General features: G+C 42.5%; 1 long non-coding RNA gene across 1 annotated transcript in view; it reads right to left on the bottom strand.

Moving 5' to 3' along the window:
* LOC140066047 (uncharacterized) overlaps positions 1-17,950 on the bottom strand; it is an 82,631-nt gene that overhangs the window by 26,690 nt on the left and 37,991 nt on the right. Inside the window, exons 2-3 of the long non-coding RNA XR_011848084.1 lie at positions 4,391-4,451; positions 3,718-3,774 (exon numbers count right to left, since the gene is read on the bottom strand). This is a non-coding gene — a long non-coding RNA (uncharacterized lncRNA). The remainder of the gene's footprint in view (positions 1-3,717; positions 3,775-4,390; positions 4,452-17,950) is intronic.

The following is a 17,950-nucleotide window of genomic DNA, read 5'->3' as shown; positions in this document are numbered from 1 at the left end:
TAACTAATTTTTCCTGTACAACTGTTCCATCAATCAGAAGAGTCCTCTACCGGTATATGCCTTTATTAGAAATAGCAAAGAGGAGGTCAATTTCAGATCACACTTTTACATTAATTATTGTATATGTTTATTTATTCATTGCATATTTATTTATTTATTGTCATTTTAACTATTTGCAATTATTTTTAGTACTTACCACTGTCTCATCGATCCAATGAGTTATCTATTGGTATTCCTGCACAAACCCGTTTCGGTCTCGTTACCGTTAACGCGCCAAATCACCATGTGTATATATAGAACACCAAACACAGATACATTTTATGCAACTGATGAAGGATCCAATCCGGATCCGAAACGCGTCTTGCCTTTTTAATTATGTCTTTTTAAATAAATCGGAACCAATAAAAATTTCATCAACTGGAACTCATTGCGCCCGGGTTTTCCATCTGAAAACCACAATAGGAGTCGAGAGGATCCCTAGCAATAGAGATCAACCTGCACCTTTTATATATGGATACAGCACATAACTACCACCCCTATCCTGTATATATGGACACAGCTCAGTACTACTACTCCTATCCTGTATATATAGGCACAGTACTACTACTCATATCCTGTATATATGGACACAGCACAGTACTATTACTCCTATCCTGTATATATGGGCACAGCTCAGTACTACTACTCCTATCCTGTAGATATGGGCACAGTACAGTACTACTACTCCTATCATGTATATATGGGACAGCACAGTACTACTACTCCTATCCTGTATATATGGACACAGCACAGTACTACTACTCCTATCCTGTAGATATGGGTACAGTACAGTACTACCACTCCTATCCTGTATATATGGGCATAGCACAGCACTACTACTCCTATCCAGTATATATGAGCACAGCACAGTACTACTACTCCTATCATGTATATATGGGACAGCACAGTACTACTACTCCTATCCTGTATATATGGACACAGCACAGTACTACTACTCCTATCCTGTAGACATGGGCACAGTACAGTACTACTACTGCTATCCTTTATATATGGACTATTATATATATTCCTCCTTAATATAAACAATCCTGCAATGGTTCCCCTTAATATTTATAGTACTGTAGTGCCCCCCTTAGTATATATCGCCCTGTAACGACCCCCCTCATTTCATATAGTCTTCTTCTGACCCTTTACTAGTATATATAATAAATAATAAAACTCACTTACTTATAGCAGCGCTCCCGCATCCTCTGTCTCTCTTCTTCCCGCTCCGCTGGGACTGTACACTGAATAAGACGCGCGGCAGCGCAACTGCATCCTCACGCTGCCGCGCATCAGGGGTCACATTGGGCAAGCATGCTGGGGAAAGTTCCCGGCCGCGTTGTACGCACAGGGTCAATGGCAGACCGCTGTGTAACAGCAGCAATTGGACTCGAGCGGCCGCTTATGGCCGCATCGAGTACCAATGCTGTCACTGGCAGGGGCCTCCGATGGGGATGGAGGCCTCTGCTGTAGCAGAGGTACCGGGGCCCACCGGAGGATTCACCGGTGCTCCGGCGGGCCAGTCCGAGCCTGGATGCACAACACAGAAAGAGCAGTATTCCAAAATTGATACAAATTAATGATACAACGGCAAAAGATACAAGCATCATAATATATATATATATATATATATATATATACTTTTTCCAATATGTACACTAAAGATAATGTTTACATTGACATAAGGTAAACTATGGACATAAGAGCCATTGTAGAAGAACCATAATACAGAAAGTTCAGATAGATATCCAAGAATGTATATTACACCTTAATAACATGTAGCAGTGTTATAGACTATTATTTAACTCTAAAACTTCCAGCTAATAATGGTGGAGACAACTTCACATCAGGTGTAACAGACCAGCATTGGAATTATGGCATCTGAGGCAGTTGTCATCCACTCTGTAATCTATTTTATATAGACTGGGTGGTGTAAAATATACTTTATGAAGGAGGTACCAATTAGAAAGATGCTGTCCTCGGTAATAGATACTTTAGTCATGTATTCAAACACATCCCGCCATTCATACCAGAATTAAACTGAATGGTCCCTATTTATCAAAAAAAAGTGTAAACTGCACTATGTGCATTTTGCTTGTGTAGTGTGCTGGGGGAATCAGATACATGAATTGTGGTGCTCGTTCTTCATGATTCTGGTGTCCCCTGCTCTGCTCCGGCAGAATGCACCATGTTTTTTGGTGCTCTTTGTTCATGCTACAGAATTGTGGCGCACGGACCGACTAAGCAATAACACACCCCTTTTGGTAGCCATTTTTCTGTCTTGTTGGACACAAAACTGGATAAATATACGTGCACGCAGTTTGCACGGTCTGAAAGTCAGACAGAAAACTGGTGCAAACACTTTATTAAATGTGGGCCAATCCATTTATGTGGTACCAGAACTAGTAATGAGTGGAACCGTTAAAATTCACATCAGTATTGCAGGGTATTATAAAGATTCAAATGATTGCTTGTTCATGAACCATAGTGGGCAAGTAAAAAGGTTAAAAAAAGGGGAAAAAGTTTTAAAATATAAAATAAACAAATAAATTCATAAAAATGCACCCAAAGCCCCATTACATATAAAATCTACATACAACATAAAAAAATTGAAAGCCACCATACAAATCCCACATATATAGTCTGTAATGACCCGTACACTAAAACAAAATTGGCCTTTCTTCCCCTTTGTAATTTGCTGTGCTCCCATTCAACAAGTAATGTCCACATTAATTAATCTTAAAGAGGATTAAAGGGTTAACAATCTTCCTAAAAGCTGTTTATGATAGCTCGAGGGGTGTAGATTTGAAAATGGAGTCATATATAGGGGGTTCAAATATTATTATACATTTCAAATCTCATTACAAACAATAATTAACCCCCACCCCCCAAAAAATAAAAAAATATATAAAAAATCAAAATAAAAAATGCAAACATTTTAAAAATGATGAAAGCAATAAAGCAGACATTTGGAAAATGTTCTAAACCCATGATAAATGAGTGTATCAAAGTTCTAAAATACAATTTTTTATTATAAGTATTAAAAACATATCCAAGAATATACATTCTAAAGGGGTTAAAGTGTTTTCAAATTATTACCACATAAAGGGATACATGTTGGACTTTAAAAATAGGGCTCTGTCAAAATGGTGAAAACTGACTTTGGCAAAAAGAAGTTAAAGGGGTATTCCCATTTCAGCAAATTATTGTTGTTGTTTTTATGATAAAAAATTATACAGTTTTCTAATACACTTTCAGTATCAATACTTCATGGTTTTCCAGATGTTTGGTGCTAGTGGACAGAAATCTGAGCATGGTCACACAGTTGCACGACTCGTTATATCACAGTGAGTAATCAGAGCTGTGTATTATAATGAGTCGCATCCTTTTTGACCATGGTCAGATTTCTGTCCACTGGAAGTAAACATAGAAGCTTTCTCTAGAATCACAGCAAGCAGAGATCTAGATAACTGTAAGGAATTGATACAGAAAGTATATTGGAAAATTGTATAACCATTTATCATAAAAAGAATGACATACATTTTCTGTAATGGGAATACCCCTTTATGTATCTCCTGAAAGGGACCACATTTTAACATTCAGCATACCAGGAAAATTTTAAGTTAAATTAGTGATGGAAAACACAAAAAAATCATTACAAATTGGTTTGAGTACCTGGCGGTTACTGCAGTGATTCCACTTTGTAGGTTTATGTTGATCTGATCAAATTCCCTAGGTGATAAAATGTGCAGTCCATTAAAATTAATGACCTGGCTTTCTCTTCGCAAGCCTTACAGCTAATGCAATATTACACTAATAAAGTGTGTTATTAGTCTCACAACGGCTTAAATAATTAATTGCTGCTCAATTTATAACGGGAGATCATTTGTCTGCCCTCACCTGTTCATTTCAGGCACCAAATGCCTTCCTTTAATTGAGAACAGACACTGATAAAAAAGGCATTATCTGTCCGTACATACACAATAAATGGACCCGCTGTGTAACAAAATGAACTTATGCTGCTTTTTGTAGGACATAATAAAAATGTTGTTCTCGCTGTTTGGTTGAATGGCCAATAAAAAGCTTGTGTCTTTCAGGTAGACCTTGATAAGCGAGCAAGGATTAAAATTTGTTGATTGAGGCTGAATGCCATGGTCTATAAAATTTTTATTAGAATTAGTTTGCGAGAGTGATCCTTGGATGCAGTTGATTATTTTTCATTATTTTTGTATTAATAATCATGGGTATCCACAAAGATAAGAATTATCCAATAAAGATGGTGTAAATATCTACAAATGGTTCATCTTCTTTCAGACGATTGGTTGGAAAACTATGCAGTACTTATTACCTGTATATTCCTTATGGAGGAGGCATCAAATGTTTAAATCCATGTGATTAAGTCATATCACCTATGAAATAGTAAAAAGTATAGATGAATGTAAGTCTTAGGACTGAGCCCATACCTCTTCTAGCTATGGCTAGAAGATAAAAAAACATATAAAACCACCCTTTAGTACTCAATGGAATATATAAACAAAATCACACATTACAGAGTATCAAACATTTTGATAATTAGCTTTTTCTCTATGGCAGCAACAACTCTGCACAAGGCATCCACAGAAACTTTTCCGGACCCCACGCAAAGCACAAGATGGAGAAAAAAATGGAGAAATGGGTCTATAATTATCAAAACTAATTTTCTCAAATGGTGGCAATTTTTAAAATGTTAAATATCTCTATAAAAGCATATTCTATCCCCCATTTGAGAATATTAATTTTGATAATTATAGACCCATTTCTCCATTTTTTGATACTTTTATGGATAAGACAAACAATCATATAAGGTGAAGGGTATCCAAAAGCCATGCTTTGTGTGGGGTCCGGAAAAGTTTCTGTGGATGCCTTTTGCAGAGTTACTGCTGCCTGAGAGGTACGCGAGACCAACGCGATGTTCTTGCAGGAGAGTCTTGCGAGCCTTGTGATTGGGAAAAGAGATGGGGCTGCTGAGGGGTTTGTGCTGAACTCGATCACTGATTGGTTCTTGCAAGTATGGTCTAGGATTGGCTGCTATTATGAACTAGCAATACTATGTAGATAAATATGCAATTTATTTATGTCGACATAGGAATCAATGAGGAGGCACTGAAGTGGAAAAGAAAGAGTATTGGATTAACCCCTTAGGGACGTGGCCCTTTTTCGTTTTTGCATTTTCATTTTTCACTCCCCACCTTCAAAAATCTGTAACTTTTTTATTTCTCCATGTAAAGAGTTCTGTTTGGACTTGTTTTCTGCGTAACAAATTAAACTTCATAGTGATGGTATTTATAATTCCATGCTGTGTACTGGGAAGCAGGAAAAAATTCAGAATAAAGTGAAAATTATGAAAAAAACGCATTTGCGCCGTTTTCTTGTGGGCTTGGATTTTACAGCTTTCATTGAGCGCCCCCAAATCACATGTCTAATTTAATCTTTGATTCGGTACGATCACGAGGATACCAAATTTGTACAGGTTTCGTAATGTTTTCATACATTTAAAAAAATTAAAACCTTCTGTAAAAAAAAAAATTCTTCATTTTGCCATGTTCTGGCACTAATAACTTTTTCATACTTCAGTGCACAAAGCTGTGGGTGGTGTCATTTTTTGCGACTTTTGATGACGATTTTAATGCTTTCATTTTGAGGACTGTATAGCCTTTTGATCACTTTTTAAAGAATTTTTAATATTTTTCAAAATGGCAAAAAAGTGGCATTTTTGAATTTGGGCGCCAATTTCCATTAAGGGGTTAAACTCCAGGAAAAATTGCTAATATATTTTGATAGATCAGACATTTTGGGATGCGAGGATACCTAATATGCTTATGATTTTTACTGTTTATTTATATTCATATCAGTTCTAAGGAAAGGGGGGTGATTTTTGAACTTTTACTTTTTTTACTATTTTTTTTTAATGTTTTTTTTAAAAAATTTGCCATTATTTTAGATCCTCCAGGGTAATTTAACCCTACAGGGTCCGATTGCTTATACTATATACTGCAATACTACTGTATTGCAGTATATAGCTATTTTACTATGATTTTTAATAGCCTGCCCTCTGCTGGCTATTACAAATCATTGCACTTGGCAAGCCTATGAGTCTCAATGAGACTCCAGGCTGCCATAGCAACCGATCACCGCTCTCCAATGATGTTACAGTGGGCAGCGATCGGCCATCCAAAATGGCGGCGGGCATTTAACGGTAAGTTCGGTGCCGTGTTTTACAAAAACAACGGGAGGGCTCACCACCCCTGTGAACCAGCTTTGTGATAGGAGAAACCATATGTCACACATCTACGTATTCAACCAATAATACATCCCGTATGCATAAAAGGGCTAAAACTCACCCAGGTTTTGCGGACGCTCAGCGAATCCAACGGTACGAACTCCCGACAAATTGTGATGACGTTGTGCCTAGTACAATGGTAGCACGTCATGTGATCGGTAGGTGTGGCAGGCGCGGATGGAGTCAGGTGACTCACCCCTCGTGGCGGACTGTGCTGGGGGCGGGACGGCCGTCCGATTTCTGGATGGAGGCGTGCGAGGCCCCACGGGTCGCGCTAATTTGTGGGGAGTTCGTACCGTTGGATTGGCTGAGCGTCCGCAAACCTGGGTGAGTTTTAGCCCTTTTATGCATACGGGATGTATTATTAGTTGAATACGTAGATGTGTGACATATGGTTTCTCCCATCATGAAGCTGGTTCACAGGTGTGGTGAGCCCTCCCGTTATTTTTGTAATATATATATACCCCTTAGGAACTTTTAGTCACTATGCACTGAGGCCGGAAGAAGTGTGAACTGCGCGAAACGGCCGTTGCCTTTTTGTGAGCATCATCCCCCACTCCCTACCTTGCTTGTTCTACTTTTTGTGAGTATAACTCTCTTGACAATAAAGAAGAATTTTTGCAACAGGACGTTGCCATCCTTTCCACAAAAACTCTTTTTTCATGCCTATGTTATGCTGTTTTGGATTTTGAGCACCACCATTTACTGAAACTCAGAACACCCATTCAGGATCCATTTTGACGCATGTGCCATATGTATATACTTGTTCAAATCTGTTGCTGGTAGTGCCGTGATCACCTGTTTTTTTGTGGAATATCAACACTGTTCTTATGGATTACTGAGCACACCATTTGAGATGACATTTGTATGATTGACATTACGTATGATGGAACAAATGTATACTGCAGGTGAAATGGAAGAAGGACTTATTAGACAAGGGAGGGAGGATGCTGATGCTTTTTTCATACAGTGCAATGTGAGGGACAAAATAAGTATGATAAGCACGAAAACTTTGGAATTTAAGGTCAGAAATTTGGCCGAGAAGGAGATACGTCTTTTTTGGTCAGTTAACTCTCTAAGGTCTTATAGTGAATGCAGAAGAGTACCTAGGGGCCTGAGATCCTATAAATAGCCATCCCAATTCGAAAATGATCTGGTATTTAGAAAGATGTAGGTTGATCTGGAGCACTCGCTTACCCTATTAAGAATCATATTGAAAAGAAATGAAGAAGAGTATGAGAAGGTGACAGAGGAGTTGTGTAAAGCAAAAAGAGAATTAAGTAAAAGGTTGACATCACAACAATATAGTGCTTTTTTGAAAAACTTGGAAAAAAGATTGGTATCTGTTCAGACTGATATAAAAGAAAGAAAAAAAGACAAGTTCCTAAGGTACAAACAAGATTTTGTGAATGGCAAGATATTCAGCTGGAAACCACAGAAAAGTCTAAAAAAGAGGAATCAACTACGAAAAAACCACAATTATAAACATCCAGGCAAAGACTACTGGACCACGGACTCGGATTTGAGTGCATCAGATGACCTTCCCTGAGGTGCAAGTGAAAGAGAAAAAGAACAAAGAACCCAGAATGAGGTTGTCCCTTTAGGAAACGCACAAGGAGAGGAGGAAGGAGAAGAAAAAAACAGAAGAACCAGGAGACAGAAAAGGAAACAAGTAACATGGAAGAAACAATAGTGGAAAAAGAGGACGTTCTGGTTATTAATTTAACAGACACAGTTTTGGATAAAGATCTCATTACAGCATTACAGAAGGGTTTGAGTTTTTGTTTTACCAAACAGTTTGACAAAGTGGAATTCCAAATTGATTTGTTTAAGGGGTTGAGGAGAATGAATTTTAGGAAATATGTTGCACAAATAGAAAAGAGAAATAAAGAGAATGAAATAAAGGAAGCAGAAGTCCCTTTGGAGATATGACCGTTAGTAGAGATGAGCGAGCACTAAAATGCTCGGGTACTCGTTATTCGAGACAAACTTTTCCCGATGCTCGAGTGCTCGTCTCGAATAACGAGCCCCATTGAAGTCAATGGGAGACTCGAGCATTTTTCAAGGGGACCAAGGATCTGCACAGGGAAGCTTGGCCAAGCACCTGGGAACCTCAGAAAAGGATGGAAACTCCACGGAAATGGACAGGAAACAGCAGGGGCAGCATGCATGGATGCCTCTGAGGCTGCTTAATCGCACCATTATGCCAAAAGTATGGGCAACAGCATGGCAATGACAGAGTGACCGAATGAGGCTAAATAGCATCTAAAACATCCAATAATTGACCCTGACACTATAGGGGACTATGCAGAGGCAGCGGCAGCAGCGGCAGGCTAGAGAGTGTCTTGGCAACATACCCCAAATGGACTCAGGCTTAAAACCAATGGGTGGCAGAGAGGAACCAAAGGAGGTGAGCAAGAAGCGCTCAAATAATATCGGTAAATGATAAAAGTTTGCCAGTATATTTTGTGGATTACACAGCAGGGTGGCGACAAAGTTAACAAGTTTGATGAGGAAGCCATGAAAACAACCCAAAATTCTGCCTGACACAGCTCGTTTGATAAGGGGACCATGTATGGAGGCAGTGAACTAGTAGTAGATTAAAGGTGCTGCAGTTAAAACTATGTTAGTTTGATCTTGGGATGGAGCTGGCGCTCTGCTGCCAGGCGAGCTTTCGCCAATCCAAGCCCCTGTCTCTAGGCTACTCCCCAAACAGCACTTTTAAGAACCTTTTGTATAAGATCAAGTGTAGTAGCTTTCTTATAAGTTTAGGATATGGTGGGTGAGGGGAATGTAAACAGATGCGCAAGAAGCGCTGAAATAATATTTGTAAATGATAAAAGTTTGCCAGTATATTTTGTGGATTACACAGCAGGGTGGCGACAAAGTTAACAAGTTTGATGTGGAAGCCATGAAAACAACCTAAAATTCTGCCTGACACAGCTCGTTTGATAAGGGGACCATGTATGGAGGCAGTGAACTAGTAGTAGATTAGAGGTGCTGCAGTTAAAACTATGTTAGTTGGATCTTGGGATGGAGCTGGCGCTCCGCTGCCAGGCGAGCTTTCGCCAATCCAAGCCCCTGTCTCTAGGCTACTCCCCAAACAGCACTTCTAAGAACCTTTTGTATAAGATCAAGTGTAGTAGCGTTCTTATAAGTTTGGGTTCTGGCGGGTGAGGGGAATGTAAACAGATGCGCAAGAAGCGCTGAAATAATATTGGTAAATGATAAAAGTTTGCCAGTATATTTTGTGGATTACACAGCAGGGTGGCGACAAAGTTAACATGGAAGCCATGAAAACAATCCAAAATTCTGCCTGACACAGCTCGTTTGATAAGGGGACCATGTATGGAGGCAGCTATATGGACTACTTTTGGAGGCAGCTATGGCGATGACGGGTGGAGGTAGCAATGGAGACAACGTGTGAAGGCAGCTAAAAAGACGACGTGTGGAGGCTGCTATGGAGACAATTTAATTTGGATAGTGCCTGTATGTGGCAGTCCAAAAAAGTTTTCAAACCAGAGGAGCAGGTAGCTGGTCCTCCAGAAAAATTACATAGATTGAGTGCCTGTATGTGGCAGTCCAAAAAAGTTTTCAAACCAGAGGAGCAGGTATCTGGTCCTCCAAAAAGATTAAATAAATTGAGTGCCTGTATGTGGCAGTCCAAAAAAGTTTTCAAACCAGAGGAGCAGGTATCTGGTCCTCCAAAAAGATTAAATAAATTGAGTGCCTGTATGTGGCAGTCCAAAAAAGTTTTCAAACCAGAGGAGCAGGTAGCTGGTCCTCCAGAAAAATTACATAGATTGAGTGCCTGTATGTGGCAGTCCAAAAAAGATTTCAAAGCAGAGGAGCAGGTAGCTGGTCCTCCAAAAAGATTAAATAAATTGAGTGCCTGTATGTGGCAGTCCAAAAAAGTTTTCAAACCAGAGGAGCAGGTAGCTGGTCCTCCAGAAAAATTACAAAGATTGAGTGCCTGTATGTGGCACTCCCAAAAATTGTTTAAAACAGAGGACAGGGTAGTTGGCCCTCCAGAAAAATTAAATACACAGAGTACTATAGCCAGAGCCAGTTGGCCCTGGCAAAAAAATAGCCAGTTTCCTCTGCTTTAGTGTACAAAGAGGAGGAGAAGGAGGACAATGAGGAGGAGGAGTGCATACATTATTCAGGTTCAGCTTCTTTCACCTGGTGGAGAATGGAAATGCGGAGAAATCCAGGCTTTATTCATCTTGATAAGCGTCAGCCTGTCAGCGCTGTCAGTCGACAGGCGTGTACGCTTATCGGTGATGATGCCACCAGCTGCACTGAAAACCCGCTCGGACAACACGCTAGCGGCAGGGCAGGCAAGAACCTCCAAGGCGTACAGCGCCAGTTCGTGCCACATGTCCAGCTTTGAAACCCAGTAGTTGTAGGGAGCTGTGTGATCATTTAGGACGATGGTATGGTCAGCTACGTACTCCCTCACCATCTTTCTGTAAAGATCAGCCCTACTTTGCCGAGACTGGGGACAGGTGACAGTGTCTTGCTGGGGTGACATAAAACTGGCAAAGGCCTTGTAAAGCGTACCCCTGCCAGTGCTGGACAAGCTGCCTGGTCGCCTACTCTCCCTCGCTACTTGTCCCGCAGAAGTACGCCCTCTGCCGCTAGCGCTGTCAGAAGGGAAATACTGTTTCAGCTTGTGCACCAGGGCCTGCTGGTATTCATGCATTCTCACACTCCTTTCCTCTCCAGGGATGAGAGTGGAAAGATTTTGCTTGTACCGTGGGTCCAGGAGAGTGAATACCCAGTAATCGGTGCTGGAATAAATTCTTTGAACGCGAGGGTCACGGGATAGGCAGCCTAGCATGAAATCTGCCATATGCGCCAGAGTCCCAACGCGCAAGAATTCACTCCCCTCACTGGCCTGACTGTCCATTTCCTCCTCCTCCAACTCCTCCAACTCCTCTTCTTCTGCCCATACACGCTGAACAGTGAAGGACTGAACAATGGTCCCCTCTTCTGTCTCGCCAACATTCTCCTCCTCTTCCTCCTCATCCTCCTCCACCTCCACCTCCTCCGATATGCGCTGAGAAACAGACCTAAGGGTGCTTTGGCTATCAACAAGGGAATCTTCTTCTCCCGTCTCTTGTGACGAGCGCAAAGCTTCCGACTTCATGCTGACCAAAGAGTTTTTCAACAGGCCAAGCAGCGGGATGGTGAGGCTGATGATGGCGGCATCACCACTGACCATCTGTGTTGACTCCTCAAAGTTACTCAGCACCTGACAGATATCAGACATCCACGTTCACTCCTCATTGTAGACTTGAGGAAGCGGACTGACCTGACTACCAGTTCTGGTGGAAGTTGACATCTGGCAGTCTACAATTGCTCTGCGCTGCTGGTAAACTCTGGATAACATGGTTAATGTTGAATTCCACCTCGTGGGCACGTCGCACAACAGTCGGTGAGCGGGCAGTTGGAGGCGGCGCTGCGCTGCCCTGAGAGTGGCAGCATCTGTGCTGGACTTCCTGAAATGCGCACAGATGTGGCGCACCTTCGTGAGCAAATCAGACAGATTGGGGTATGTCTTGAGGAAACGCTGAACTATGAGATTTAACACATGGGCCAGGCATGGCACATGTGTCAGTCTGGAGGAGGTGGAGGAGGGGTGGGAGGATGAGGAGGCATAGTAGGCCTTTGAGACCTGGACTGAGGTAGGCCCTGCAATCCTCGGCGTCGGCAGTATATGACCAGCCCCAGGGTCAGACTCGGTCCCAGCCTCCACCAAGTTAACCCAATGTGCCGTCAGCGATATATAGTGGCCCTGCCCGGCAGGACCTTGTCAGAAACGGCGTTGGTCAGGGCACGGAGAATGTTCTCTGACACGTGCTTGTGCAGGGCTGGGACGGCACATCGGGAAAAGTAGTGGCGGCTGGGGACCGAATACCGAGGGGCGGCCGCCTGTAGGGCAGCATCTCCAGGCTAAGCAACTTGGAGATGTGGACGTTGAGGGCTTGGGCGTGTGGGTGGGTTGCGCTATACCTCCTTTTGCGCTCCAGCGTCTGGGGTATGGAGAGCTGAACGCTGGTGGATGCTGTGGAGGATCGTGGAGGCGAAGATGGGGTTTTCGCACCGGAGGTGTTTGGGCCGTGGTCCTGGGCAGGGGGCTGACTAGCAGATGACACAGGGGAAGGAGCAGTGGTGTGCCCGGCCGGAGGTGAACGGGCTTGGTGCCATTGAGTGGGGTGTTTAGCATTCAGATGCCTGCGCATACTGGTGGTAGTTAAGCTAGTAGTGGTGGAACCCCTGCTGATCCTGGTTTGGCAAAGGTTGCACACCACAGTCCGTTGGTCATCCGGTGTTTCTTTAAAGAACCTCCAGACTTCTGAAAATCTAGCCCTCGCCACGGGAGCTTGACTACGGGCAACATTTGGCGCTGATGCACCAGCTCTGGCCCTGCCTCTCCGTCTGGCCCCACCACTGCCTCTTCCAACCTGTTCTGCTATAGGACTCGCCTCCGTCTCAGAAGCACTGTGTTCACCCGGCCTATCAACCCAGCTTGGGTCTGTCACCTCATCATCCTCCGATCCCTCAGTCTGCTCCCCCCTCGGACTTCCTGCCCTGACAACAACTTCACCACTGTCTGACAACCGTGTCTCCTCATCGTCCGACACCTCTTTACACACTTCTTCCACTACGTGAATAATGTCATCATCACCCACAGACTGCGACTGGTGGAAAACCTGGGCATCGGAAAATAGCTCAGCAGCAGCAGGACAAGTGGTTTGTGACTGTGGGAAGGGTCCAGCAAACAGTTCCTCAGAGTATGCCGGTTCAAATGCCAAATTTTGGTGGGAGGGGGCAGACTGGGGGGAAAGAGGCTGAGGTGGAGGAGCTGGAGGAGTGCCGATTTCGGTGACATGGGTGGACTGCGTGGAAGACTGACTGGTGGACAAATGGCTAGAAGCATTGTCCGCAATCCACGACATCACCTCTTCGCACTGTTCTGGCCTCAACAGTGCTCTACCACGAGTCCCAGTAACTTGAGACATGATGAACCTAGGGAGTGTACCTCTGCGGCGTTCCCCTGCTCCCCCATCAGCAGGTGGTGTCTCACCCCGCCCAGGACCACGGCCTCTGACGCCTGCAGTAGTTGGACGCCCACGTCCACGCCCTCGTCCTCTATCCCTAGCCCTCGGGTTGAACATTTTCCAAATTAAAGTGTAAACTTGAAAAAAAAAAAAATTTAGTGTTTATTTTTTTTAAATTTTTTTATTTTTTTTAACAAAAAGATGCTATCCTATTGCTATGGCTAGTTTCTAACCTACACTGACAGCACACAACTGGATTTTGTGCTTTGCAAGATGAGTTTGAGCTATAAAATGAAATAAAGGTAAAAAAAAAAAAAAAAAAAATCAGCAGACTGCCTAATTCTACTCAAACCCCTAATAAATTGTCCCACTTTGGTGTTTGAGGTGGATATGTGTGTCACTAAGAGCTAAACACAACGGTAGCAAGTCCCCCTGCAAATTCCTCACAATATGGTACTAGCTGCACTACTAGTGCCAGCAAGCCCAGCCACAAGCAAATAAAAAAAAAATGTATAACATTATTGTAGCCCTAAGAAGGGCTGTTGGGTTTTTGTAGAATCACTCCTGCCTAACACTATTCTAATAGAACACCCTAACGCTTTCCCTGACCAGCAGCAGCTCTCTCCCTAGCGGCATCCAGACACAGAATGATCCGAGCAGCGCAGGCAGGGGCTATTCTATTCCAGGGTCACCTGATCTGGCCAGCCAACCACTGCTATCGACGTGTAAGGGTACCACGTCATGCTGGGTGGAGTGCAGAGTCTCTTGGCTTGTGATTGGCTCTGTTTCTGGCCGCCAAAAAGCAAAACGGCGGGAGATGCCATTTTCTCGAGCGGGCAAAGTATTCGTCCGAGCAACGAGCAGTTTCGAGTACGCTAATGCTCGAACGAGCATCAAGTTCGGACGAGTATGTTCGCTCATCTCTAACCGTTAGGTTTCTTTGTGACAGGAGAACTCTCAGAGGTAGAAAAAGAATGCATACTATTTCTAGCTAGCAAGGAGGAGACGAGACCAGTTGGGGAAGTGAAACCCTTTAAGGGGGGTAATGAGTCCAGGTTCAACCCCCAAATACAACAAGGTAGTACCATAGATATTTTCCGGAAGCTAGTTATGAGAGATATAGATGCTTTAATATATAGAAGAGAAAGCCAGAATATGACTATAGAGGAGCTGAGGGCGATAGAGAACCTAAAAAAGGACAAGGGGTTGGTAATTAAGCCGGCGGATAAAGGGGGCAACATAGTCATCATGGAAAGTACATACTACAAAATGGAAGCCCATAGATTGTTGGGAGATGAGAGGACTTATTACAAACTAGATAAACATCCAACACATAAATATAGGGAACAATTAAAAACATTTTTGAGGATGCAGGTAGAAATAGGTATCCTATCCAAAAAGACAGCTGACAGACTGGTACTTCCTGCCGAAGGTCCATAAGAGTCTAGAGAAACCCCAAGGTCGGACGATTGTGGCAGGCATTGGCTGTGGTGCAGAAGACGCAAAAAGGTGATGACTACACCAACTTTCTCTGTGGGGCCTTGCACTTTATTTTATCCCATAACGCATTTGTTTTTGATGGCAATTGGTTCATGCAGAGAGACGGGACTGCAATGGGCTCTCCCGTCTCCAGCACGTATGGAAATATTTTCTTTGCTATTTTTGAGAACATCTATGTATATAGTGAAAAGAACCCGTATGTGAAGTTTATCCAAATGTATATAAGATTTGTGGATGACGTTTTCATTCTATGGTCTGGTACGAAAGACACATTCAGAGAAATGGTGTAGTTCCTTAATACTGAGAACGATATGAACATGTTTTTTACATATACGATAAGTGACAAAGTACTAGAGTTCCTAGATGTGTTAATTGAAGTACAGGATGGGAGGATCACCACTTCCATACATAGAAAGAAGACGGCCACTAATGCCCTCTTCCACTTTAATAGTTATCATCCCATACACATTAAGAGAGCAATCCCCTATGGACAGCTCTTAAGGTTAAGACGAATTAACAATACTAGAGAAGGATTTGAGAAACAAGCAGGGGAACTGAAGGAAAGGTTGGTCAGAATACGTTACCCCACCAAACTGGTGGATGATGCATACAAGAAAGTGAAAATAAAAATCAATGTGACCTTCTGAGGAAAAGTAGCGACAGGAAGAATAAACAGGTAAAGTTCTCCTTTACCTTTGATTTTTTCCCCATGGCCAATTTAATTAAAAAAAAGCATTTAAGGACAACTGGCATGTGATAGAAAATGACACAGATCTATCGAAAACAGCGGAGGGCCGCCCACTAGAGAGCTTGAGAAGGGGCAGAACAGTGAGATTGGATTTGGTCAGGAGTGCCTACAACTCGAAATGAAATAGCACCTGGCTTGACAGAAACCCAGTGGTGGGAAACTTTAGATGTGGGAGATGCAGAAAGGATAGTACATTTTGGGGGGCTAAAAGTAGAAGTTAAAAGCTTCACAAGTTGTAAAACCACTTTCATGGTGTATGTGCTAATGTGCAATAGTCATAGATACTATGTTGGAAAGACGATCAGGAACCTATATTTGAGGGTGAGAGAGCACCTAAGGTTAATTGAAACAGGAGTAGGGGCCCCTCACCTTATACAACATATTAGAGAAGAACATGGGGGAGATGCAAGAGCTCTGAAATTAACAGGCATTGAAGTAATAAAAAATCTGGTAAAAGGAGGAGATAGGCAGCGCCTGCTCCTGCAGGCAGAGAGCAGGTGGATTTTGTGTTCAAACGCTATGGGGTCGGTGAGTCTAAATGATAAAATAGATTTTGGAGTCTTCTTATGACCGTATTGTGACGTTCGCTATAGTCCCAGATATAACAATGAAGAACAATGGTGCACTGTATGATTTAGTGACTTATAAGGTGTACTAACTTTACTGTTTTTTGGGGGGTTTATTTACTGAGGGTCTGGGGCCGCACTTTAATCGGATATTCCGACATTTTCGGGTATTGCACGGCTTTGACATGTATTTAACATGGGTTTTTGTCCCACACGATTAGTTTTTTGGCTCAGCTGCGCTGGCTTTCATGCGACAGAAGTCAGGGGGTGGGCCGATGGATGATCCGACTGATTCGGACTGAGTGCGGATTATAACATTCAGGGAAATGTCACATTTGGGATATCGGGCGCACAATCGTAGTGAATCGTAGCAAAGTGCATTCCGGTCAGGCAATGCACTTTCGGGGAACTTGTCAGGACAGTTAAGTAAATGTGCCCCAATGTGTTCTTACAATGGAGGACAATTCACCACTAGAATCTATACTTGCAAAAAAAGAGGAAGGAAAGACAGATGCAAAAATGGAACCATTAAATCTTTATTAATAACAAAAATTACAGAATTAAAAAATAACCAAAACCAGGAGTAAGAACAATGATCCCCCTGATGCCAGCATGTATATACAGTGGGTGACTTATAATGACAGTATAGAAATATGGAGGTAAAATGCTACAGTGATCCGTGCTAAAGGAAAGTCAAAGTGTATAGTCACCTTACCAAATAAATCAAAAGGCTTTGGAATTTTAGGATCTATACTTGGGAGGTAGTTTTAGAATTTACTCAGTCGGATCGATGAACAATCCCTAACACACCATATCCAAGTACTAAAAAATAACTTTTAATTCATAATTTTAAAATGGAGTATATTAAATGTGAAATACACAATCTTTAAAAGCACAGAAACATCAATGTTGTGCAGTGCCCATTATATCCATCCCCAGGAAACACTTGTTGGCAGAATTGTATCTATAGGTAAGTAACCATGTGGGATAATGAAGATACAGTGATATGGAGATAACAGTGGGGTCGCAGTGGCCGGATTTCACAATAAAGGACTTTATTGATCACAGCGTATATTGACAGATCAATGTCTTTATCAGTAGGGGTAACACGGTAGTGGTAGTGTGAGCTTGAACAGTATATATAACTAGACACACTTGTGTACTGTAAAAATAGGAACGTCCCCTTTGATGTTCTTTAGGTATTTCAATGGGAACAGTGTCTATCCTCCTAGGAGCTAGGTCTGTGACTAGGTAAATATTCATCGCACAAAAGATGGATTGCTCTCTCCACGTGACAAGAAAATATCACTGCTGGTGCTAGAATACTGTCCCTTACTACAGCATCTTGTGTCTACAACTCAGGTCTTAGCTCAGTAGGTTGATTTATCCAACCAGATGACTATAGGTTCAGTCCCTAGGTAGGTATATATTGGCTCACATCACCATCGTAAACACACTCCCCAATTCAATATCACTGCCTGCAACTCCAAGTAAACCTACAGCTGTTACTCCTAATATTCATACACTGTCCTCTAGTCTAACTTGCATGCTCATACTAGCTAGTAGAGAGGAATAGGTCACTGATCACAACTGTTACTGGTAGTAACACACACACACACAGCCCCCAACAAGCTTCATCAGGGGTTTGGGAATATGCTGGCGTGCGGCACTTAGCACTGCTTTATATAAGCTTGGGGAGGTCCCATCC

Source organism: Engystomops pustulosus, chromosome 6, assembly GCF_040894005.1.
Source record: "Engystomops pustulosus chromosome 6, aEngPut4.maternal, whole genome shotgun sequence".
NCBI lineage: Eukaryota > Metazoa > Chordata > Amphibia > Anura > Leptodactylidae > Engystomops > Engystomops pustulosus.
Note: the sequence above shows the minus strand (reverse complement) of the source record. Positions and strands in the feature narration are given on the sequence as shown.